The 26153-nt window shown below is 28.5% G+C and overlaps 1 protein-coding gene across 3 annotated transcripts in view; it reads right to left on the bottom strand.

Moving 5' to 3' along the window:
- LOC142325557 (uncharacterized) overlaps positions 1–26153 on the bottom strand; it is a 387407-nt gene that overhangs the window by 193766 nt on the left and 167488 nt on the right. The window lies entirely within an intron of this gene.

Below are 26153 nucleotides of genomic sequence, written 5' to 3' on the forward strand. Positions count from 1 at the left end.
GAAACTTTTATTGGTATAACTACAATTATTTCTCAATCTACAACAGAAACATTTGAATTCGGATAGAGATAATAATTTGCTATTATTAAATTTTACAAATTTATTTGAATTTTGTTATTTTAAATTTAAGGACATGCTTATCATATTCCTACATGTTCTTATGACACAACCCGCATTTTAAAATAAAAAATTACCACCTGATTTTAATCCCAAACAGTATTTAATTGAAGTATATAAAAGATGTACGTTGTTTATATTTAATTATGAATAATAAAAATAAAAAGTCATTGGGAATATTTAAATGAAATTTTGTATTGTTATAATATGTTGGTCTGTTTCTAGAAAACCTTTTATATATTTCAAGTAATCAGCAGATACATCACTATTATTATCTTTTATCGTATTTCATAACAGGTATAAACCGTTTTGAGAATACTCGTATTAAAGCTGAATTAGCAAAAGTCTAAACATACTTGCATTAGTAGGGTAATAACATAAGGCAACTTATATCACTGAAATAAAAAATACTGATGAGGAGGAAATTAGATAATTTAAATTCCAATAATTTTTTTATAAAGATAGTGTTACTATATTATTGAGGAAAAGAAGTTACATAAAAGATGAATTCTTTGGCGTTCCCAAGCGATTTAAGATAAATTCCTCATTGAAGGACCGTAACACTTTTTTATGAAGAAACATAATGAGGCTGTTGTTCATTTCTTTATTTTGAAGTGGATATGTTCCGTTTTTTATTTCTATTATTATTTTTGAATCGATATTCCATCCGATTTAAAATATGTAGTACAAAGAATCGTAATAAATTCTTTAAAGGTCTTCCACATTCTATTTCATTTTTTCTTGTCTGCTCTTTAAATGACTAATTGATTTCATTCTATATTATAAATATATATATATATATATATATCATAATAAGTTTATTATTATTATTTTAATAATAGGCAATAATAACGTTGTCTATTACAACAGTATGTTATACGATTGACTATTAATTGGTAGTTTTATTTTTAGTTCAAAATTTGTGTTATGAAACTAATCAGCTAAAAATCGTGTTAATATATAATAATAATACAACCTTTTCATTATAAAATAAAAAATATTAAAAATATATTCGGCATAATTTACGATTGAAATGACTGTTATAACTATAATGAGTAGAATAAATTACTAATTCTAATTGTAATGAAAGATGATTTTTATATTAAAATATCTGCCGTTTGGTTTAAGTAAAAAATTTTGTCTAGCATTTTTTTGCAGTCAAAATTTGGCAGTAGTCTACTGATTTTATAAAAGATACGTGCGGAATGTTTTCTGTGTGTTCTTTATACTAAAAGAAGCTAACTGTTCTAATTGTAGATCGGTTAAAATATTCAAACTATTTAAATAATTTTACAATTTTTTTGTTTTGTTTACGAATGCATGTATTTAAATTTAATAATTACTCAATTGTTAAATTTGAAACATATTTCAAACACATCTTTTATTAATGATGGCTAACATCTAAAACATGGTCGCTGATAAACATACCTGATGCATTTTCTATTTTTAGTAAAATATTTTAGATCAACATTATAAGATTTAATTCGATTTTCTAAAACTATAATATACTTATTAATGCTTTATAAAATATATTAAAATATAAAATAATAAATATTGTAAAAATATAAAAATAAAAAAAATCTAATATAAAATTCTAAAAAAAAAAATAAAAATAAATTATAAAAAATCTAATATAAAAATTGGCAGCATTTAAAACTAAAATTCTATTTATGTATATAAATTTTAATCACAAGCATATTCAGAGCCTTATTCCATTAAATTGAGATTCCCTGAAAATGAAAATTTGTTTTATTCTATGTTAAGTTGATTATCGTAATTGAATCATTCGTGTTAATTGGACTTAGAAATACCAGGATTTTTGAGCTAATTAAATTTAAGAAAAATTAATTAAGTATGAGTATGTTAATTTTTTTCAGAAAATCTGTTAAAGATAAAAAATAATAAGAAAATATTATCTCAATATAAAACTAAAAAAAATAAAACTTAACATATTTTCTGTCAATTTATTTTTGAGATTTTTTCAACATTTGTTATAATTTTAATAAAAAGGTAAAAAAACATTTAAATTATTTGCAGTAAAGTAAACGTGGAATGGTGTAACTAGATTTTATTTTAATACACAATCACATATTTAGTAATTTTAAGCGAAAACTTTTCTACTAGTTATACTGCATTAGAAAATTTCCTACTCTAAATTTTTTTTATGATTTTTTATTATATTTGTATGAATTTCTCTGAAAAAAGATACTTTAGTACTAAATGGGTATGCAAGAATACTTTATGTCACTTAGAAGTTTAGCTGTAGAACTTTAATTTCTTTTAGTTTTCTTGCCTTTTTTTAAAGACTTCTTTCTCCTAACTGAAATTCCTACTCCAGATTTCTTTTAAGAAATTTAATAAAAAATGTTTAGCCGTTCATGTATCATCCTCATGAAGGCGCATGATAAAACCTTAATCAAAATAATTTTAAAGTAACATCACAATAATGGGAAATAAGTAGAACGATTTGTCGTTATGAAATTTTAAAGTGTAAAAAAACAATGTTTTTTTAATAAATAGAAAACAATTTTCTTCAAATACTAATTCATGGGCTTATCAATGGAATACGACTTTCGAGTGTTTCTTTATTTCTTAGCAGATTGTATTCATTCAAAAGTACTTAATAAACTATTTAATAAGTCACTCGAAAATAAAAAGTAATAAAAAAATAATAAATCACCAAAAGAAATTCAGACGGTATTTTAAGTTTTGTTTATGGGAACCATCTCTGACACACGTGATTTCATCAGCTACTATTAAACATATTTGATGCTGCGTAAATATGATTATAGTATGTGGCAATTTGCCAGAGACTCATTGCTTTTCCAGTTAGATGATAGTATCATGATAAAATTTATAACTAACACCTTGAAAAACTTTCATTATTACGTGTTAAAGGATTGCTCAGATCAGTTAGTGATTTCAAAGATTTTGGCAATATAATAACAATCATTTGAAGAAATGCACAGATGAGTTATTACAATACATGGTAATGAAATAATATTGTGGTCGTCAGGAACATAAAAAAATCTGGCTATTTTATTTAGTAATGCTCAGTACATTCATCATAGATTTGATATTCAGATACCTCATGGATTTTTGTTATTATTTAGGTTTTCTTATTTAATTTTACTTATCAACAGTACTTTATTACCTCAAATTTTTTGGATATCGTTATTAACGATGTTTTTCGTTTTAACTCTAATTAGGTTATTAGAATTTTTGTGCAGATTGCAGTTTTAAAATTATTTTTTTGGCTCAAACAAATTATTTTTTTGTCTTTGGATCGATGCAGCTCTCCAATATTTCCTATCTAGTGCCAGTCATTTCTTTTCGGTATACCCCTACATCCTACATCCCTAACAATTTGTTTAACGTATTCCAAACTAATTTTTTTTTAAATGCTTAAGATTTTATTCCAGTCTACGATATGAAATCCTTTTCTAAGTCTATAAATACCACATAAGTTGTTTCGATTTTCTGTAATCTTCCTTCTATTATTAATCTGAGCGCTAAAATTGCTTCCCTAGTCCCTGTACTTTCTTTAAAACCAAATTGGTCTTCTCCTAACAGATCTTCCTCACTCCTCTCAATTATTCTATACATAATTCTAGTTAAAATGTTTAATGCAAGAGAAGTTAATTATTCTGTATTACTTACATTTATCTGCTCCTGCTTTCTTTGGTATCATGATAATAACACTTCTTTTTGAAGTCTAACGGAACTTCCCCTAATTCGGAAATATTGCACACAGTTTGTGTAATCTATCTATCACTTCCTCACCTACACTGTGCAGTAATTCTGCAGGTATCCTGTCTATCCTAGGAGATTTTCTACCATTCACATTTTTTAATGCTTTATTAAATTCAGATCTCAGTAATGTATCTCCCTTTTCATCCTCTTCGACCTCCCTTTCTTCCTTTATAACACCAGTTTCTAATTCATTTCCTCCGTATAACTCTTCAACATATTCCACCTACCTATCGACCTTTTCTTTCGTATTATAAATGGGTGTATCATCTTGTTTAACATATTATTAGATTTTAATTTATGTACCAGAAAATTCTCCTTAACTTTCCTATATGCTCCATCTATTTTACCAATGATCATTTCTCTTTCTACTTCTGAACACTTTTCTTTAATCCAGTCTTCTTTCGTTAATTTGCACTTCCTGTTTATAGTATTTCTTAACTGCCGATAGTTCCTTTTACCCTTTTTCATCACTAGCATTCTTATACTTTTTACGTTCATCCATCAGCTCCAATATATCCTTTGATATCCAAGGTTTTCTACCAATTCTCTTTGTTCCGCCTAAGTTTGCTTCTGATGTTTTAAGAATTTTCTTTTTAACATTGTCCCATTCTTCTTCTATATTCTCTACCTTTTTTTTTTTACTAAGACCTCTTGCGAATCCTCCTCAAAACTCTTCTTTACCTCCTCTTCCTTCAGCTTCTCTAAATTCCTCCCGATTCAGGTGAACTTTTTCTTCTCCTGAACTACCCCCTTAACATTTGCTGAAAGAGGTGCTGCTTTCAGGAATCATTCCTTAATGTGGCTCTTCAAAAGTTCCGATATGGTTGCACCTTCGATCCAGTTACTCTATATCACTGAGCACTCAAGTCCCCTCACCATCGGCAAGGTCCCCCATGATTCATACAGAGAGATTTTAAATTAAGAGCATTATAACCATGTGATCTTTGGCCTAGAATTGTCACTTTTTTTTATTTATGAACCAATTTAATAAATGATATAAAGTTGAATGTTGCGCAACTTTCGTTAAATTATTATTACAGATAAGGTTATAATTTGTTTATCAGTTATGTTTTCTTTTTTTTTCAACAAAAATATTGAAAAAAATTTTTCTTTATTTTTACCAAGAAAAAATATGTTGTAATTCAATAAATACGTTATTAAAATATATCTATGGTTTTTAAATATCTTCTGGGATTTAATTAGACTGAAAATTTTAAGTAAATTAAATTTTAGTTGCTATTTTCGCATTCTGAGGCATTAATTTATGTTCATAAGTATATAGCTTGTTGGCTGGTTTATTATTTATACACTACTTAACATAATCCATATAAAAAATCTAAAAAAAAAAATACAATCGACTAAATAATTATATTGATTCTTACAAAATTTATTCTTTCTTTAACCCAAATCTAATTCATTAAAAGTAAACTTCTTCATGATGACTTAACAATATGTGGCATTGGCGTGGCAAGAATAAATATATACATAACTTTTAATATTTGTTTTATTGTAGACAGATTATTCTTATGTTTTAACAACAACAAAAATCTACTCACTTTTCAAATATTGTAAGAATTTTACAAAACGTTGCAATTGAAATAATACCATATCTGGGTTGATTATGTGAATGTGTGTTGTTTCTGTGCATGTAGGATATATTTTATACGGTTAAGGGTGGTAGTCGGTTGCCTTCATAAACAAGGCTCAATGTATACAAACTTTAACACAGGCCCCTCCCGGTAATTCATTCACTCTTTCTCTTCTAGTCTGTCTCTCTTTCTCTATGACAGTCTGTAATTCTCTTACGCTCTCCCTCCCTCTCACTCATTCTATCTTTCTCATTACCTCATTTTTACTCTCTCCCGCTCATATGCACACCCTTCAGCCGCAAACCACGCTAATCTGTACCAGAAACGTTAACACCAACAGCATCTCTCGGGTTTTGTACCATTTTATTCATAAAATACACTCCGTGTGTTACCAACAAACCCTGCATTTAAATTCATTCTTTCGGTTAAATATTTTAAACATACAAACAACAATACCATTTTAAAGAAATATTTACAATACCGATTTAAACATTATGTACTGTTTGCTGCTTAAATTTACATTAAATTCCAGCAATAAAATGAAACTAACAACGGGTTCATTGTGAGATTCTTTCTGTGTAATTTATGCGTAACTTAAGATAGAATTTTACTTATAGATGCTTATTAAAAACGTTATGCTGAACATCCTACGTGAACAGCTAAAAATATCAATAAAATTTAGATGTTTGTGATAAACAAACAATCGCTTCTGTGAAAAAAGTTTTTTAAAACTATTTTCACAATTACATAAAACGTTACATGTTCATGTGCTTTCCTTATCTTTATAACACAGCTATTCACAGCGTTAATTTACAACTGTATCCGACAAAATTTCTATGTTCCTTAATCAAAAATGGTGAATCCTTGTAGAAAATTCTTGTGTTTTGAAGGATATGTTTACTGCTGTATACAAAAAGAAACAAATGCTTTGCTCAAACTTACTGATTATATCTGTCTACCTATGTATCTGTGTAGTGGATTGTATCTGTTGTGAATATTACACTACTATGTTAAGGATACATAGATTATTCCTTTCAAGACCATTACGAGTAAACCGGATTAAAATGTACAAATGTGCTTGTTGCCTCATTTAGTAATCAGTTGATAAGGAAAGCAGAGAAGCGCAAAGAATAGACAAAAATTGTTTATGGATTAAAACAGTTAATTAATAAACTGAAATTAATTTATTGTGTTCATGTGTACCTTAAATTAACAAAACTTTATTTAAAATTTTCTCCCTGTAAGACTGATCTCCATTAAACATTTCTTAAAACAAATCAGTGGCAGTATGATAACTATCCTTACTAGAATCTAATAGAAGCTCACTATTGCACTCTTGGAGAATGCTCTTTCACATCCTTATTGAGTCTTATGTTTATTTTTTGATAACAAATATGATCTTTTAACTAATAACTAATAGTTTATTAGTTAAAGAATCAGAAACATTGAAGAAACATTAATATGATTACTCGTCGAAAGGTAATCAATATGAATACTCGTGACCAATTTACTTGATCTGAGAATTGTCATTTTCTGTCTGCCTTTAATGGCCATATGATGCCTTATTTTAGTCTAGAATGTGAAAATTTTAAAGGTGAAATCTAATACCATTCGAGTCTTATTGGACAATTGCAGTACGTTATCTAAATGAATGGTCATTACCCCCATTCATACCTTACTGTCACCTTTCCTCTCAAATTCTAAAATAGTTTCATTAAAATAACAAAATTCCTGGAATACCAACTAGAGATCAATTATAAATTACTATCAAGGGTGATAGTATGACTCAAGTTTCTAAGCCCAAACAAGAACTATAGTTTCCTTCGATTACATACAATGGCTTGAAAGAGTGGAATTGACCAAGTATAAAAATATTCAAAAACTGAAACAAAATGATGAGTTTGATTGATGAGCTTGAGAAATTTGACAAATACTTGAGTGCATTTATTTGTAATAAAGTTCATAAATCTAAAAAAATAACGGATGAATTAATTCTGAATCCCAGAATAATGGTGTGTTTAAAATAGAATAAAAATAAAAACGGTCACCAGTTAGAAGGAAGTGGTTGATTTACTAATTTTAAGATTTTTATAAATGTGTGCATAACCGGATATTTGCAGAGTAGGGATTTAAATACAATTTACCATTGTCAGCAATTGAAAATATAGTTGTGTCGAGACCCATAAATAATTTATCAGATCTCTGATATCTTAAATGTAATATAGGTTTAAAATAAGCCTATTTAAATAATAATTAATTCAGAGTTTATTACTTATCTGTAGAAATTATTTCATTAATATTATTCTGTTATAAACATTTCTTAGACGATGCTTTCAAAAATGATGACGTTTGCATACAAATCCATTAACTCTCCTCACTTAATCGTATTTCTAAATTACATACATGATTATTTTATCACATAATTTTTGACATTATCCTTTATTTTCTATAAAAAAATATAGTATATATATAAGTTTATGCCACTGTTAAAGAAAAGCTGTTGTTTGAAATAAGAATTATGTTTTGAATAAGAAACCTATCAGTCTTCATCTAAATAAAAATAAGGCTACCTTGAAATTGTATGAATCTCTATTACCAGTAGATATTTTTCATAGCGGAGTGTCGTTAAAAAAACTAATGCAAATAGGGATAAGAGACAGAGGCACTTTGTCTTTTCGTGGCAGAAGGTTGAATAAGATAATAAAGGTTGGATTTTGTTAGCATAGGACAGAGTTGAATCAGGTTAGCAAATAACCCCATCATACTTTAGAACTTTAACGCTATCCCTCGAAGAAAAATTTTATATTTGTTAGGGAGGTATGGCTAACGGATGACAGCTCATGATGAATTGTATGACCCTGACATCTACGGAAGGATGGGGAACTTCATGGGCGGTTTGTTAATGTCAGAGATTTTTACTTAAACCAGAAGTATCGTAGAACAATTATGTTTACACGTAAATTCAACTCATGAATTCTTTGTTTTGTTTTTTTCTTAGAGGGTTATTGAGTTAAGAAAAAATGCACGAAATGCTATTTATTAATAAACTTTGACCACAAAAACATAAAGATGTCAAAGTGGGTGACTAATTAGTAAAAGATTGATAAACATAAGCAATATATAAATTCAACCTTTTAAACTATTACGAGTAATGTGTTTTTATACTCAGTTGAATCATTTTACCTATCCATTGATTATGAAAAAAGTAAAATTGTAAAATAAATAATATTATTCTCTTCAACCGTTATTTGTGAAAATTATTTTAAAAAATTAATTAATTGATTATATTTTTTACTGGAACTAAACAATAAATTGATAAAATTAAATAGTCAAATATTTTTCAGTTGAAATCGATTATTCTATAAACTAATTTCACCGATCGGAAATTCGATTATTAGTATATTCAGAAGATGAATATGATATAAACAAACAATGAAATAATTATATCAAATTAAAAATTTATGTTTAAATTCGTTGCTTGCTTACCGTGCTAACTCGTCGTCACAAATCAGTTGTTAAGAGCTGTATATCAAAGTCGAAGGTTCTGAGGTTCAAACCTTAGTAAAGGTTAGTTGCTTTTATACGGATTTAAATATAGAAAATGGATATCCGTGTGTTTTTGTAGTTGGGATTCAATTAACCACACGTCTGAGGAATGGTTGGCCTGAGTCTATACAAGATTACCTCATTTACATGTAATCCTCATCTCATTGGGCCAGTGGGGAAGTTGCTTATTGTTTAGTTGAACAGATTGCAACGTTCACATTAGGAAAATAAAAAAAATTCATTGCTGTTCATTAATCAAGTTACTTAGTATTTTGTTTTGATACCCGATTAACATTTAACTTTATTATGTAATATTATGAAAAATCACATAATTTTAAGTTAAAGTATTATAAATTTTTCATATTGCTATAACATATTCTAATTTTATACTACATTAAATACATATACTACAGTCATTTTGTGATTAAAAAATACACATAAAGCTTGTTTTTTTAGTTCAATTTACTTCTTAAGGAAATATTGTAATCGCGAAAAATTTGGGATTTCAGATTTCAACAAATATACCCAAGGATTTTGTAAATCCTTGATTCCATTTTGACTAGTTTCGGTGTGACGTCTGTACGTACGTATGTATCTCGCATAACTTAAAAACGATTAGCTGTCAAATGTTGAAATTTTGGATTTAGAACTGTTGTAATATCTCGTTGTGCACCTCCCCTTTTGATTGCAATGGACTGGACCAAAAGTGCTCAAAATTCCAAAAAAAGGTGGATTTTGGATTTTTTTCCTAACAACAGTAATTAGCCTTCATTGAGAGCTTTCCAACAATATACCATAATTGCTACTTATATTCACTGGTTCCATAGTAAGAGCCAAATAAAATTTTAATTAATGAAATATTTTTATTATACAAGGAGAAGGCACCGTTTCCTTTCCAACTTCATTTCCTTTTTTTTAAACTTTTTTTTTAATATATTGATTTATTTATAATTATTAACCTCTAATTGTAAAAAAAATGTGTATATGTAATTTAATAGGCATACAAGGAAATCATGTGATGTCCACATCAGATTTTTTTTTTGTTGGTAAAGTTTCAATCCTGATAGCAAATCGGTTTGAGAAAATAAGAGATGTAACAAAAATTATTACCTTCACTCCAGAGGCACATAAATCAAGCAGAGGTTCATTCTCTGCCAATTCTGTGTTTATGGAAACATATGTATACTTATGTTCGTATACAATCATAACCTAAACATTATACACGTAAAATTGTATTGTAATACATTGTATCGACAATGCAACAGAATATTTTGTATACATTTAGCATTCACGGTTATTTATTTAATTTCACAATAACAGTAATTATTTCCTTGAAATAATTAAGATTATCATATTTCATGAATAACAAAATTATATCCAAGGATAGTCGTGGTTTAAAAAATTTGTAATAATGAATTAAATTTTTTTCCTGGGAAAAAGATCATAATAATTGGAATTTTTATTTTACTTGGCTGACAGAGCTGTTACTTGAAAGATTTATATGTACGTACAGGACTAAAGCCTAAAGTTGAGCATTGCTAATTCTTGGGATATTTACCTCCTTATTTTAAAAATTTAAGTCTAGTGTTGATTTTTGTGAAGTGAATTTTAAAACTCACAGATCTCCAACTGACCTCTCTATTTCTGTATGTTTTTTCTGGTGTTTTAAAACTTTTTTACAGTTATAAAGTTACTTCTTATAAAACAATAATAAATTTATTCTACATTAAAATTAATTAATCGTTAAACGATTACCAACCGAGAAGAGTTTTGCAATTTAAAGCAACTTATTACACATACTTATTAATAATGTTCATCCAGAACCACATTTCCTTGTAAGAAATTTTTTTAAATAAGTTTATAATTTGAAAGAAAATAAAAATTTAATCGTTTTTAAATTCTATATTTTATTTATTTAAAAAAATACAGAGGTTATAAGTGGAAACAAATACAAATGGTCCAATCATTTTTTCAATGATTCCTTACTTTTATCGCAAAAATGCGATTAATCATAGAAAGATTTGTGTCATATTTAATATTTAAGTATATTACATTATCACCTAGAATTGTACTTTTCTTAATTTTTTAAATAATCATGTTTGTATGTTATATTTTATTGTACAATTTCTTGTACAAATATATTTTATAGGTATTGAGAAAAATGTACCAGATGGTGAGGCGATAATTTTAATAGAACTTTACATTGTGGGGTTTAATATAGTCTATAACGTACAATTTTATTCAAATGTAATTATAGAGGATTAACTTCATATTACCTTAGAGTCTTTCCCTTGAAAGTCGATATAAAAATATTGAAAAAGAATAGAAGCACTCTCACAAAGGGAACGTATGGTTGTGAAATTTATTCTTTCTTATACTTGAAACAATATACAGTATAACTGAGCAAGTGGTAGAAATTAGGAATCAATTATTAATTATTCTATGTAGTATATGAGCTTGTAACATTCACACGGTATCTAGTACTTTAGGTAGATTTGATTTCAGACTCTTTCCTCCATAGTAATAAAGATAGTAAAATAATGATTAAAGGAATTATTTCAAAATTTTTCTTAAAAATAACAGACCAATCTCTGTAAAATCTTTTGTTGAACGAGTGGTTGTATAATAATTATAATCGGGAACTTCTTACCTAGTGAAAACGTTTTATTGTATCTTCTTACTATGACGCCTTATAAATTAACATGCTGATGCAAGATACATCATATAAGACCATTTTTTGTTGGCTCAAATAACTTATTACAAAATTAATATATCCTCTATATAACTAATTCCAAACTAGCTCATGAGTTTTTATAACCTCAGGCTAAATTGAAAATTCCATATTTATTCTCTCAATATATCTTTACAATACTTTTAGGTTACTGATTTTGTTTTTAAAACAAAGAATACGATACATCATGTTCCCATTTTATGTCCTTTAATAAACTTTCTTTAATTCTTCGTATAATTTTTTTATATCAAAGTATTTACTACGGTCTGACGAAATAATTTTAATATTTATTTTAAAATATTTTAATTAGATTAGTTAAAACGATCGCTAACTTACACTCCCAGTTTTGCTGTAAAGTCACTTCAGATGCCAAGGATTTTTGACATGATAGCTGTTTGAAACGTTTCTATTAGAAAGTTTCAAAAAATACATACTTGTATCAGCCTATATTCTAATATTTATTATAGGTATTAGAAATCTAATTCTGATTTGAAAGATAGCACGAAATTATAACGTTTCCTCATTTACATAGTTTTCCAAAGCGATGTCTGTATATAAAAATGAAAATCTGATACGAAATTATTGGACAGACAAACAAGTGTTCAACTATTCAGGTATAACTCCCAAAAAACCATTTCGATTTTTATTACGCTGTTAGATTTGATCATAAGTCTGAATCTACTTAGGTTCCCCTAATTAATAATGATTTATAAATTGTATACAACATATATGAACTATCGCGATTTCAGAAGATAGTTTTACGATAGTTGCGAGAAGATACTTTGCTCAAATATACATAAAACAATGGCAATAAAGTTAGAAAAAGTCAAAATTCAGTAATTATACTCACTTATACTCACTATATATTAAATAATTTTAGCTACGGAAAATAGTTAAAATTCTTTATTATTCGGATTGCATATAATATAAAATTATAACACACAATTAATTAAAAGTTTTATGTTTAAATTATATTAAATGATATTGGTATATAACACAGAAATAAACAAAATCTTACTATCGTATAAAATATAAAAAGTATAAAATAGAATTAGGAAAAAACTCTACTTGGCTTTAAAACCTCTTATAAATATAAAAAATATCAATTTCAGTTGAAAAATTATTTGTTAACTTTCTGTTGATATGAGTATTATTGAAACAATTGGTACTGCAATGTAGAGCCGAAAATAAATTTACTGAATGACTAAAAAACTTTTACTCTAATTTATTCGAGCAGCAGATATCGTATTAATAACTACCCCTCTAATAAGTCGGCTCAGATATAAATTAGTAGCGATACGACGACGACAACTTTTAGATTGAAACTTAATGGAAAGCCATGAAATAGTTTGTGACAAATGTAATATAGAAAAATACTTTTCAATCGTTATTGAGTAAGAAAAATTATACGAGAACTAATGTAATCGACACATACCACTACCATGATCTTAAAAATTAATACTACATTATTCATTTGTAAGATATAATTTTAGAGAATTGGTGAATCTTTATTATTAAAGTGTTGTTCTTGCGACTCTTTTGTTAACTCTAAATTAGGCCTTTTCTAAAACCAAGTCAGAAAAAAATTTTATAAGCGATTTATGTTTTATGATAATTACAAGTAAAACCTATCAAAGATTTACTGGTGTCATCTCCTTTAACCAGAAAGTTAATTTTGATAACTTTTTGATTGTAATTTTAGTGAAAGTATTATGAAAATATATTCATACAACCAATTCTGGCTACCAGCTAAATTATATCCACATTGCTTAGAAATAGAGAATAAAATTATGAAGAAATATAAATTAGCACACCACACGATTTCTGATGATGGAATTCTTTCAAAAATGTTCAGCTTTTCAGCTGAACATTTTAAAATACATCAACTTAAAATACATATTTTGATACACCAAGAACACCAAATTAACAAAAGTTTTACATTTATGAAATGCTTTCAACTTTGTTTTTTTTTCCTATTGGTTAATTTTTTTTCTTAATAGTTCCTTTTAACTGTTAATTTTTCGTTTTTAAAAGTTTAAAGTTTGTTAAATAGATTCATCAATTTATAATTATTTTAATTTTAGTCCGTCCAACAACTTTTATATTTATACCTAGCGATAAGATTAGAGAACAACTTCTTATAAACAAGTAGGTTTTTACAAGTCCTTTATTAAAGTGTGTTATGGTGAAGACAAAATATTAAAAATTAAAAGTATTTACGTGTAACATTATTATAACACATACGTAAATGCTTTAATATTTTTATTTTGTCTTCGTTGCCACATTTAAATTAATTTCATGTAATTATAAGTCGTACGTTATGATGTGAACTTGAGCCCCTTACATGCTGTTAAACATAGACTTTAACAGATGGATTCTGTGATCCATTTTTAATGTACTCAATTTCTGTTTTCTAAGAGAGATTTTTATTTTAAAAATTAATAAATTATAAATTAAATCTGAGATTAAAAAAATTATATTCAGAAAAATCCAAAAATCCAATATGTATGTTTCATAAAGAAATTGGCAATTATTATTTTAATATTTAATTTTTTTTGTAGAAAATGTACTCGGTAAAAATATATAGCCGGGAATTTGGCAGCGCTTTTTTAAGGTATTTCTAATTATTATCTATAATATTTCTTGTTAACATATATATTTTAGTATGGTTGGAATACAACAATATTATGGCAATTCATACATGTATCTTATCATACATGTTAATATATTATGGCAAAGTTGTAATACTGAAATAAACAAATACGTGCAATACCTAATACAAGTACAGTTAATTTTATTTATGAGATTAAAGAAAAGGGAAATTCCATTTATAAAATTAACTAAGAATTAATTTAACACTCATATATATATATATATATATATATTTTACTCGTACTGAAAGAAGAAGCGAATAGTAGTCAAGGACAAAACAAATCAGAGATGTCCAAGATTAAAAAAAACAGTAAAAAAATATTTGTAACCGAAGAGTGGACAAATAAAATGGGGTTGATTTGTTAGATGAAGAGTTAGGGTAGCATTTGCAACACCTGTTCATAGAAAGTTTCCACAAATTTTAAAACAGCGGTTGATGTACAAATCGACCGATGGTTTGGGAAAAGAGGAAGTTACTGTTTTTCATGAATGTTTGGTTCTGTGTACCCTAAACATAAATAAATCAAAATTACTGTCACACCACACATGCAAACAACGAAAATACACCGCATTTTCGAACATAAATATACGCTTGGTTCGATTTACGACTCCACCAACAGTAATTGCAATAACTTCAGTGACAATAGATCGCAGTGTATTATGTGTTTATTTTTTTATTACAGTTTTAAAAATTCAGAACTATTATTTGTATTCCCTTTGAAAATATAATGTGATCACTTTCGGATTATCAGTGTTTTCCAGAACAAAAAATGATATCTGAAAGTAAAGTAACGAAAAACCATTTAATTTAAAACCATAAAGTTTTCTCATTGCGACCATTATATTGAAAAATCATTCCAACATCAACCTTTTACATAAAACTAAAAGTAATGTAATTTCTATACTAGTAGGTTTATGTACTTGCTAGTGAGTTTGTTGCTTAATGACTTTGTACTAAGTTATAAAATCGAGGGTAACAGTATATTATGTTTTAATCGTTATTATATTTAAATAAGTAATTTCATTCCAAGACTATTTTTCTTCTTTTTAAGTAACAAAGACTAGATATTTTTTACCATACTAAGGCCCATGGTGAATGTTTTTTGTTCCATCAGTCATTTGACTGGTTTGCTGCAGCTTTCCAAGATTCCCTATATAATGCCAGTCGTTTCATTTCGGTATACCCCTACATCCTACATCCCTAAAAATTTCTTTTACATATTGCAAATGTTGTAATGTTGTCTGCCTGCACAATTTTTCCAATCTACCTGTCCCTCCAATATCAATGTGACTATTCCAGGATGCCTTAAGCTCTGGCCTATAAGTCTGTCTCTTCTATTAGCTATATTTTTCCAAATGCTTCTTTCTTCATTTGTCTCAACATATCTTCATTTGTCACTTTAACCACCCACCTGATTTTTAACATTCTCCTATAGCACCATATTTCTAAAGCTTCTAATCTTTTCTTCTCAGGTACTCCAATCGTCCAAGTTTCACATTCATATAAAGCTACTCTCCAAACATATACTTTCGAAAACGCTTTACTGATGATTAAATTAATTTTAACTGATAGAAAGCTCGTTTTGCTTGAGGATTCGCCATTTTATAATGCTCTTGCTTCTTCCACCTTTAGTAATTCTACTTCCCAAATAACAAAATTCTTCTACCTCCATAGTATTTTCTCTTCTTACTTTTATATCTGGTCCATCTACTTCATTTCTATTACATTTCGTTAGTTTTGTTTTGTTCTTCTTTATTTTCATCTGGTAATTCTTATGTAGGACTTCACCCATGCCATGAATTGTTTCTTCCAAACCTTTATTACTCTTAGCTAGAATTACTATATCACCAACAAATCTTATCATTTTTATCTTTTCACCTTACACTGTTACTCCGTATCTAAAGGGTACTTTTAACAACACTTTTTCATGTACTTTTATCAATCAAGATTAAAGACTAACGGGGATAGGGAATATCCTTGTCTGACTCCGTTTTTTATTACTACTTGCTTCATATGCTCTTCGATTATTACTGTTACAGTTTGGTTCCTGTATATGTTAGCAATTCTTCTATCTCTATACTTGAACCCTAAATTTTTTTAAATGCTGAATATTTCATTCCAGTCTCCATTATCAAATGCCTTTTATAAGTTTATATATGCGATGTATGCTGGTTTGCTTTTCTTTAATCTTCCTTCTACTATTAATCTAAGCGCTAAAATTGCTTCCCTTGTCCTCATACCTTTCCTGAAACTAAATTGTTCTCCTAACACTTCTTCCACTCTCCTCTCAATTCTTCTGTACAGAATTCTAGTTAAGATTTTTGATGCATGAATAGTTAAGCTAATTGTTCTGTATTCTTCACATTTTTCTGCTCCTGCTTTCTTTGGCATCATGATAACAAAACGCTTTTTGAAGTCTAACGGAACTTCCTTTCTCGTAAATATTACACACCAGTTTTTATAATCTGTCTTTGTCTTCCGTACCTCCACGATGCAGTAATTCTGCAGGTATCTGTCTATCCTACGACGCTTTCTACCATTAAAATTCTGTTATTCATTATTAAATTCAGATCTCAGTACTGTATTTCCCTTTTTATCCTCTTCGATTTCCTCTTCTTCTCTATAACACCAATTTCTAATTCATTTCCTCCGTATTACTCTTCAATATATTTCACCCACCTATCGACCTTTTCTTTCGTATTATAAATCGGTGTACCAGCTTTATATAAGACATTATTAGATTTCAACTTTTGTGCCCCAAAATTTTTCTATATGCTCCGTCTATTTTACCAATGATCATTTCCCCTTCCACTTCTGAACGCTTTTCTTTAATCGACTTTTCTTTCGTTAATTTGCACTTCCTGTTTATAGTATTCTTAATTGTTGATAGTTCTTTTTACCTTATTCATAACTAGCATTCTTATGCATTCTACAGTCACCCATCAGCACCAATATGCTATGATATCAACGATTTTCTAGCAGTTCTCTTTGCCCCGCCTAAGTTCGCTTCTACTCATTTAAGAATTTTTTTTGTAACATTCTCCCATTCACCACACTCAAAATCAGTATTATGCGATAGTAGTGAGCTTCTTACATTTTGCGATACTATGTGCCACCTTGTATGATATTAGAAAGCATTGTTTGGTATTAATGTCTGTTTGTAAAATATACCCTTTTAATTGTTTGACTCCTTTAACTTTCTTCTAAAGCAGAACAGAATTACTAACAATACTGAGTTTTTTTTTAAAATTGAATTTCAATTTACTTCGTAACGTGCACTCTGGTTCAAAATTATAATACACAGAACATAATGCGGCAGCTATTCGCCATTGACGTCGTTCGACGTAAAACGAAAAAAAAAACAGCTGTCATCATATTTTCGTTTTTTACGCTTCCTAAAATTTCTATCACTGGTTGATAGAACTTTGTATTTTCACTCTTACAACGGTTATTGCTGTTTAGTATACTTGATCCATTTTTTAAAACGCATAAAAGAAAATACTTAAAAACTTTACATGACTTGATCATAACAATATTCAGTTGATCCGATCTCTAATAACAAATTCAGCACTAAAACCACGCGAAATATACATTTACGTATATACGAACACAAAATACCAGAAAATTCGAGAAACTATTAAAATAATCGAGAGATTTGTGACGTTTTATCTAGTAACTATTTAACTAGGCTTCTGCGAACAGCTAGGTTGTTCTCATTATCTCACGAAGATATTTAGTCCCATGCTATTGAATTGAAGATCTAAACAAATTATAAAAATTATGAAGTATTTCGCCCCACACTTGTGGGGAAATCGCTGCTCACCAGTGCGTCTAGGCGCACTCTGTGAGAATTATAATACTAACAGAGTGTATTGAAATTATAAAATATAGTTTATGATACACTTATAAATTTATTCTTAGACATTAAAAGAAGATGAACACCAGCTTAACAGGTTGTTCATATGTACTTATCCAACAGTAAAAATAATGATTTTCCTTTTCATGCAGTCTTCAGTCATACTGTATTCTATACCACTCAAAGTTTGAAAAAGAGTTTTATGCGTATTTTAAAATATATTCTTAAATTCGAATTAGATAGCTTCATCAACTATTAAATGTCACCATCATCCATCAGTGTTGTCAACCAAGAATAAATGATATAATCAGTCGCGGCACCCCAGGGCACCAAGGCGTACATTTATGAACCATTGTTCTACGATATTATATATTAACATATATGTTATAATAATATAATTATATTATAAATAATGTTATGAACGATCTTTACTTTAGAGAGAACAATTTCTTTTTACTTTTTATAATTTAGGGTTTCTATTACGTCATTTTTCGTTAGGGATAAAAATGAATTTTATCCATTTGCTTACCATCTACTTATATATATATTTCCTTAAATTTGTGGTATTACTATTTGTTATTTTTCAAGAAGGCTATTTTCATTAAGTTTTAATATTTTAATATTGTTAGTAATATTAATTAGAAAATGGTGTCATTAAAAACTTTCTAATGTAACTATTTTATAAGCTGAGAACCAAGCCGTCTATGACATAGTATTTCTACGTGGTTAGTAAAACACATTACAATTATCCATTGATCATTATTAAATGATTCTTACTATATTATTTTTTTATATGTTTCGTTTTTTTACTGTATACTGAGTTTTGCATTTTATTCAGATTTCGGTTTCGATTTGACTTGCCTCGTTCACTTTACAATGTTACAGTTTTCGGATTAAAATGAAATTCTTAACAGAGTACTCCTGAATCAAGTGAGCTTTAACTGGCTCAGCTGTTAGAAGAGAAGACAGGAGATAACATATATTACAGTTAGGGAGATGACATATTACATGCATAACCATATCTGAGATGATATTCTGACGTTGTCTTTGACTCAGAATTCAGGCCAGTAATTTACTAACTGAAACTGTAAAAATTAAAATTTGTCCTTGCATTTATTTCCTTGTAATAGTACATTTTAAATTTTATACAGCTAATCAGACGTGAAATTAATTGTATTACTACAAGAAGAAGATGAAGAAAAAGTACATACAGGTTAAGAAATTAAACAAAGAGAATAGGAGACAATAAGTAAGTGAATACGTTTCCGTAAAAAAGGGAAAAATTGAAAAACACAAAACGTTTGAGGTACTTAAGGACAATGGTAGATTGAAAGTGTAGTAGACTGATAAAGGGAAACAAATTAAAAACATGAATAAGAATAGTTACGCATTAAATAGAAAGAAATATTAATTATGTGTTTAGATAGTATTACGCCTGAAGAAGGAAATGTTACTTTAAAGTGTACTTATCTCTGTATAGGAGATGTGGCAGTGCTGGGAGCCTGGGCACAAGGCTGTGGAATGCAGGGGCCCTGATAGGTCCAAAAGATGCTATAACTGCGGGGCAGAACGGCACTTCAGAGCAGCCTGCAAAGAACCGGCCAGATGAGCAGCATGCGGCAAGGAGGGTCATCGGATGGGTAGCCTAACGTGTAGCAGAACTGACCGACAATGAGGATACTGCAGATTAACCTCAATAGATGTAGACTCGAGCACGACCTGGTATGGGCAACCGCGGTACAGCAGAAGTATGATATCATCGCCGCGGTCGAACCCAACAAAAATGTAGTGTCGGGAGAGAATGGGCTACAGATAGGAGAACTGCTGTTGCCATCTATGACCTCACCGGTACGTACGCCCATCTGGGCGTGAAGAGGGGAAAAGATTACCTATCGATCAGGATGAGTTGGTGTGCACTGGTACTGTGCTATGTATCACCGAACTGCGCCGATAGCGAGTACGATGAATATCTCATGAGAGTGGCATGCTGTCTCCGAAGAGTCGGCCAAGAGATCATCTTCATGGGAGACTTCAATGCAGTCTACGTGAAAGCGGGCGCAGACCACGCCAGTGCACGCGGCGACGGACTGCTCGTCATGAGCAACGCGTTGACGCTCACCTGTGTAAAGCGAGCATGAGCCGACCTTCGTAGTCAGAGGAAGAGGCTCGATTCTGGACGTCACTTTGGGTCAGAAAGAATGACGAAGAGGATGATAGACCAGGACCTCGCCAGTGACCATAGAGGCATCAGGTTTGATGTGCAATGGGGGCTGGCGAACCTGGGTAGAGAGCCTGCAGTCTGGAGACCGACAGAGCACAGGCCCAACGGATCAAGGATACCTGTGCTTTCAGGTTTGAGCACCATCCACCGCGGTGGATGGTGGATTAAATGCCGTTTCCGGTCTCGGATGGTGAGGTGCAGGTTACATACGCCGTAACTTCTGCGGAACCTATTAGCGATCCCGACACTTTGTCCGTAAATGGGATTACTACTCTGACCAGAGGAAAAAAAAGAAAAAAAGAGATGAGATATGGCAACTAAGAGAAATGAAAAAAGAAAGGATATAGATGTGTGAATCGTGGACTTGGAGAAGACTGGATAAATTACAATGAACACACAAAACGAAAAATGAAGTGATGAGAAGAATTTATAGGATTAGAAGCTCAAAATCCTCAAAATAGGAAGCTAACTGGCCGGGATATACCATGGAAGATGAAGGATTGATTAAACCAGTGATAGAAGGATTAGTGTAACATGTAATAGAGTTTGGAAAAAAAATGTGGAAAATTTAAAATTGAATTTGTGCTATCAGAATTTTACTGTTGTAAAATTAGAGAATAAAGAAAGAATAGGAAAGAATAAGGACGTACATGGTGTAAGGGATCTGCCTCACTGCAGATAAGATTAATATAAATGTTACCTGCAATAATAATATAATACATCGGAAAAGAGTCTAAAAACAAAACAAATCATTTATTTCACTTATATTAACTATTAATTCGAAAATTTTATTTGATTTTATAGGTTAATTAATTTTAATTTTCTTAAATAGTTTCTTAAATTATTTTCTTAAAATTTATGTTTGAATAATAATTACGAGCTGACAGTAAAATTCTCATACCATGTTTTTATTATGGTATCGATTATCTTCTACTATAAATTTTCGTAAACGTCAGTTTATTAAAACATTTTCTTGATTTATTTATATTTTAATGGATACGATTTTGATGTTACGTTGATTAAATTTATGAAAATACCGACTTTAATTTATTGAATTTCCCAGTTATTTGTTTACAATTTAAATATATATATATATTATTTAGTACCGTAATTTAATCTAAAGAATTTGTTGATCTTGTCAGACTTAATAAAGTGTAACGAAGTTTCTCGTCAGATAGGGTTGTTCTGAATTCACAAGTCCGCAAATGTCTTAATTAAATTACAGTTCCCGGACCACGTAAAGAGTGATGGGAAGCTGTATAACGAATTAAATTATTCTGGCCGTTTTGCTGCATCCAGAAGAAGTGCGGAGGGTAGTCCTTCCCTAATCTGACTTTCCCTCTTTTCCGACCGTTCCTCTTTTACCCGCACCAGAATATCTCTTACTACCAGTCATCTAGTTTGCTTATTTTTCAACAACGTTAACAATTAAATAGAGTTTTCTATATTTTATCCAAAGAAAAAAATTAAATAAAAAAACTCGTTTAAATAATAAAATTTAACTAACACTAACAGTAAAATTCCCTTTATGTTTTTTCCATTATTTTATGTGATATATTACATTTATAGAATTATATTGCCTATATGTAAGAAGTACAACATTTCTTTGTCTTCACTGTTATTGATGAAATTCATATATACTACTGATCGTCAGTAACCATTAAACGAAGAATATTTTAATAAATAATTCTTATTTATTTTTTTCCGACAAATTATATTAATATAAATAAATATTGCTTTACACATTTGTTAACACATTTTAATACAATAAAATTTCTAAATCGTTGATGAATTACTCTGGATATTTACTTTTCTTTCTATGAAAAAGGTAACTTTTTCTCAATTAAATTTTTAGCATTGATCTTAATCTATTTACTACGACGTGATCAGCGTACTTATTAATTCGATAAATAAAACTTCAACAATTTTAAGACTTTTATAAAAAAATTTGGTGAAATAAAATCTTACCATAGTTTTGATAAGAGTGCGATATAATTAGGTACGCACTTAAGTAGAAGTGAGTTGCAAGAGATGTTGAACTGTATAATTTCATTGCTTGAGGGAAATTCAAACTAGAGTTATACAAGAATAAAAGAAAATGACTAAATAAATAATGGGTTTTTAAAAGAAGATAATTTTTTAAATATAACAGATTGTTTTTATAATATAGCAAAGAGAGATCACTAACTACATATTTCATGTGAATGTCTTGCTTATGAAATTATGAAACGAAACAAATTCCATTTGACCTATCCTTTAAATTTCTCCAGGTTTAGTGGATTACGCGACGTTCACTTATTTTTTACTGTTTCGTCAGTAAACTTATTTTGATTTGAGAATGAAGAAACAATGTATACTCTTACTGAATAACGATTTAAAGCTTAATAGGAACTTTTATTATTTGTACAAGGAAATTGTTAATTTCACGAAACTTAGTGTTATAATGATAAAATTTTCATAATATTTTATATTTCCGCTAGGATTAACATAATTAAGTGCTATTTTTCTGCCTTCAAGAGCTACATTTAAAGAAGTACTAAAGGTAGTTTTGAGAATGAAGGCACTCCGAAACGCATCAACTACGAACGTTAAAGTAACAGTGCTATGAAAGGCAGAAAATAGAATTCAGATCGATAATTCTATTATGATCCTATTTTAAGTTAGCATTTTTTTACCTTAAACTGAAAACCTCTAATTTTTTATTTTTATATTTTTTGAGAGTAGTAAGCAAACCTGTTAAGAAGGATTAAAGTAATAAACGTACATGCAAATGTACGAAAATGTATGAAAAGAAATATTAAAGACAAAATAAATTAATTTAATCATGTTGTATATTGTTATGAGTTAAATGAAAATCGTATCCGGAAATAGTACTGAAAATTTCATCAGTTGTTAATGTTCGATATAAAGAGATTCTAAGGTGAACTGAAAAATAACAACTATTTATATCGTTAACTACAAATTAAAAACCATTTAGCGAGGAAAGTAAAATTCAAGGTAATTAGCATGAACAAAATTAAGTGTTAAAGAATAAAGCTAAAAGAATAGAAGTTATTGAAGTAATTAGAGATTTTAACTGTTGAGAATATGTTAATAATAAAAATTGTTAAATATTTTATACGCTTATGGGGATGTACTCTCTATCCTTTATTTCTTTTCATTATTAAGCTCTATATATCGTATTTTATTCAACAAATTTTTTTTTATCAGTTTTAATTTTATTTTTATTTTTTCATTTATACAAATATCATCATGTACTATTTTTTCATATACGTATTTACATCTGTTATATGAGAAAAATTTAATGAAATTTTGTTCATACCAAGCTCCAGTATTCGAATTTACGTAGATGAGAATCAGAAAATTACATTTTATTACTACTTTATAACCCTTATAAACAAATAGAACCTAATTAATTACACATGAAAATGTGTAAAATTAAAAAATATAACATTTAAAAACCTATCCATGTAAAGTAGCACTTGAAGGACAGCGCGTGGAATATAATAAAATTTATCAGAACACTCCATTCGATGTACAGATTAACGGAAACGGTTAAAAAATCGCAATCTACAATATTAACACTGAATAATATAGAAAATGTAATTAAACATGGAAAATATCTTTTTTTCTACCTTATTCTACATATATAAATAAATAATATAGCAATTTTTATGTAGAATATTAGGTGAAATTATGTATTATTTTAAATTTATGTAATATTTTTTAAGTTTTAGTTACGTTGATAAATTATACGGGAGATAAAAGAACAAATTATATACATATTTTTTCTTTTTTAAAAGTAAATTTGTTCTATAATTTTTCTAACGAAGGCAGAAAATAATAATAACAACTTTTAGCAGAAATAAAATTAAAATTCAACTAATTTTATAGCAAAGTTTAGAATTAGTTGTGTTTTGAAATTTAGGGAAAGTTAACACACAAAGTATTTTACTGCCTTGTTGCAGACACAATTTTTTGATCAGTAGTAGAGTTAAGTAAAAGTATTTAATGATTACTCGTTTTCCAATAGAATTTCAAATATAAATAACTGTTTCAAAAGTTTGTCATACACTGCTAGATTACTAACGTCGTTAGATACATGTTAGGAGAGCTTGATCGACGTCTTTTGTTTGTAATAACAATTTTATCTGGAATAAAATTAAGCATTATGTAATTTTTGGTAAAGACTGAAGTGCTGTCTCAGTAACAATTGAGGAGGATAAAATTAGGTGTAGATTGACAAGAGAGAAGCATAATGATCCTGCGAAATATAGTCAAATTAATTAATTTTTAATTCTAATAATTCTTCGCTTTTGTATTTTATCCAGCGTTTATTATTTTATTATGATAACAACATATTCAGGCTGCTGTTGACTGTTGATTTAATGTAGCTACTTAATGTATGCAACTTGTCAAGCTACTAGATACGAAAACGGATCCAACTATCTATGGTTTTAGATATTTTACGCTATTATGACGGCATCTGACATCTGAATCATTTCTGTAATACTATACGATTTACTTACAAAATGAAGGGTTTAATAGCTGTTTAAATCTCCTGATAAATATTGAGAAATTATTCTGATATCGTTTGAAAGTATGGTGTTGCTGTAGAATGATACTGCGTATTGACGTGCTTAACGTTGTGTGACCTATCAATCGTCAATCGTCGTCTATTGAGCGTTTTCATATATTACAGTCAACTATACTGAATAAATTTATATTTACTGAAGCTGATCTCAATAATGCATTCTGATATTTGAGTTTAACTCTTGAAATATTTATTACTCCAATAAATAGAGGGAAATGTATAAAACATAATAATAATAATTATTTATATAAGATGATGTATTGAATCTCTGTGATTTGTTTTACACTTTTCATAAAATAAAACAACTTTATTTATCTCTGTGAGTGTGTGTTTGTAATATCTAGATTGAACCGTACGATTGCTAGTAAAATATTAAATTATTCTCTTAATGGAATAAAATGAATACAAGATTTTAAAGACATTTCCTTTTTTAATTAATCCATCATATCCCGTAGCAGTGTAACAAATAATACTTAATGTTTTTCCATTGTTTCTCATAATTGATCAACATGTGTTAGAAAGTACATCTTCCACTAAAAATGAATTTTTCACAAAAAATGATGGTTTTGACTTTTTGATTTATGAGTTGTACAGCTAAGATTATTTACTTGTTAAAAATTATATGAAGTATATTACCCTACGTTTTCTTTTTTTCGTGTAAATTTAAATTATACTTTGTAAAAAACCATATCACTATTTGATTATAAGTAAATATTAAAAAAATAATTTTTAGCTAATGATTTATGTAACTAGAGTTTATCTTTGTAATTTGTGGAAGTATGAGTATGAAATTACGCTTTTTTATGTAAAGTTAAAACAACACAATTTATTAAAGTTTTATTGCACTAAACGACTTTAACCTATAAATTTCCTGGATTTGCTTACTCAATAGAAATTTATCAGAACTCCTAGAATGTATCCGTAACTGATCTCTTTTTTCTTTTAATATTTTTTTTTTTTATTTGAAGTGTTTATATTTTTAAACTACTAGTTCTTTTGAGGTAACAGAAGATAATTAAATAGAAAGAGTAGAGAATAGTGTGTTGAAAACAAGAAATGTTTTAATTAAGTTAAATAATAAGTATAAGAATGC

Source organism: Lycorma delicatula, chromosome 1 (assembly GCF_047948215.1).
Source record: "Lycorma delicatula isolate Av1 chromosome 1, ASM4794821v1, whole genome shotgun sequence".
NCBI classification, from domain to species: Eukaryota; Metazoa; Arthropoda; class Insecta; order Hemiptera; family Fulgoridae; genus Lycorma; species Lycorma delicatula.